Source organism: Calidris pugnax, unplaced genomic scaffold (assembly GCF_001431845.1).
Source record: "Calidris pugnax isolate Ruff unplaced genomic scaffold, ASM143184v1 scaffold20, whole genome shotgun sequence".
NCBI lineage: Eukaryota > Metazoa > Chordata > Aves > Charadriiformes > Scolopacidae > Calidris > Calidris pugnax.
In genome coordinates, this window is record NW_015094510.1 from 16,854,704 (window position 1) to 16,857,122 (window position 2,419).

Here is a 2,419-nt window from a genome sequence, read left to right on the forward strand (position 1 = left end):
TGTCTGTCTGCAGCAGAGCAATGGGAATTCACCAGTTCCATAATCTGGGTTTGGTGCCCACTCGTTGTTCCTACAACATACTAACACCTTGACAGCTCTTCCCAAGGTGTTCTCCTTTCCTTTGATTTTACAAGAGTTCTACCCGCACCCAGATTATTTTGGAGAACCAGGACCATACCCTATCAGAGACAACAGGTGAATGAACTATACCTGGCATGAGCTATACCCACCATGAATAATTAAAGGGACTAATTCCATACCTAATTCCATACCTTGTATTTATGGGAACGGATATGTGAAATCCTCCACATAGAGTGAAAAATCATTTATACTGCATTCAAAACGACATGCATGCAAACCTAGCCAGATATTCAAAACAGATTCCACACCAACTTTCCCATACAATTATTTTTTTCTAATTCTTGATGAACAGTAGAGGCTGAAAGTTTCTTCTAAAGATCACTGGAGACACGCAGTGGACTGACCTCCTGTGATGCCAAGAGGCAGCAGGACTGCATACAAGCCCAGTGTCTGTCCGCAGCAGAGCAATGGGAATTCACCAGTCCCATAATCAGCATTTCTGGGTTTGGTGCCCACTCGTTGTTCCTACAACATACTAACACCTTGACAGCTCTTCCCAAGGTGTTCTCCTTTCCTTTGATTTTACAAGAGTTCTACCCGCACCCAGATTATTTTGGAGAACCAGGACCATACCCTATCAGAGACAACAGGTGAATGAACTATACCTGGCATGAGCTATACCCACCATGAGCCTACGTTAAATAATGTTAGGTGTTACTCCTGTAAGTTTAGATGTTACTGCTGTATGCCTACAGGCTGCTTAATGTACCACTCGCAAGCATGAATGTATCTTGAACTGAAGGAAGTCAACGCCATGCAACGTAGACACAGCTAAAAAAGTACTGTTGGAAAATGAAATCAGTTTAGCACCTTATGTCAATGTAAGAATGTCTTGCACAGTGTATTTTTACATTCTTGTTCATTTTATGTCTCAAATACTGAGGTTTTCACCATTTTTCTTCTTTCTTGTAAGGCAAAAATAAAAAAAAAAGTGGAAGAAAATAATTCTTTTCAAAAAAACTTTTTTTTTTCTTCTTGTGGCCATTTTTTCCTTCTGAGTGGCCAACTCCTGCAGCTGATAGTAATTTGTTAGTTTGAGAATTTTGAAGAGAAAATTTCAATTCATCAAACCTGAAATTTTCCACAAAACACTAATGGAAGAGGTTTCCCACTTTTGGAGTAGATTTATTTTTAATTGTCCCACAATATCTAGATACTGTGAGGAACACAGAACACCACCTCCCAATTCTGTGCTTGAACCTGATTCAGAAGAGACATAAGTGCTGGTCTCCCAGCTTGGAGACACAAGCTAAAAAATCAATTCTGTCCTCTTCTTTTGTCACCTGCTACAGCCTGCATGGCCAAGTGGATGAAAGAAAGTCCCATTTTTTTGTCGGAGAGATTGGTTTGCACTCATGTGGGTGAATACTGGATGGAGAAACAGAGAAGTTTTCACTTTCAGACACAAAACAGGCGGACAGGGCATGACATGCACAGGATACAGGAGCTTATCCACAACTTTTCACTGCACTGTCACGTTATTGAATTCGACTGCTCCACTACCGGTAGGCTTTCCTACATCAGCATTTCTTCATAGGCAGCATTCAAAATGCTCCGTTTGCATCCCATCTTTTTTTTTTTTTTTTATCGGTCATTCTTGCAGAGTTTTTGGTGGGGTTGGAAAACCACTCGCTGCCCGCTTCTGCATGTAATTTCAAAAAGGATTATATTTGATGTAATAAGCAAGTGCCGGGCAGCACTAAGGGGGACTGGAGAAAGCTCCACTTGGTGCAAGACTTCAAATAGAAGGCTGTGAGAGCAGCAGCAGTTGGAACATAAGAGGTTCCACTTAAATATGAGGAAAAACTTCTTCAAGGTGAGGGTGACAGAGCCCTGGAACAGGCTGCCCAGGGAGGTTGTGGAGTCCCCTTCTCTGGAGATTTTCAAGACCCGCCTGGATGCAGTCCTGAGTAACATGCTCTGACAAGCTCTAGGCAATCCTGCTTCAGCAGGGGAGTTGGACTAGATGACCTCTATGGTCCCTTCCAACTCTAAAAATTCAGTGAAATACCCCAAAACCAGGTGGGCAGTGGGGATGTCCATCCAACAGGCTCTCTTAACTTTCCCTGGATGTGGGGTGCCTAAACCTCCCAGCTCTTCTTCCACCTGGAAAAACAGAAGCGACACGATGAAGGTGCCGAAGTAGTTTCCAAAATAGGAGCATCTAAACCGGGCGGTGTGTCCAGAAGCGTGGATGAAAGGTTTTCTCCGACCCAGCGGCGGCAGAGGGGAAGGGGGGGCTCGGCGGAGCGGGGGGAGGCCGGGCCGGAGGAGCGGC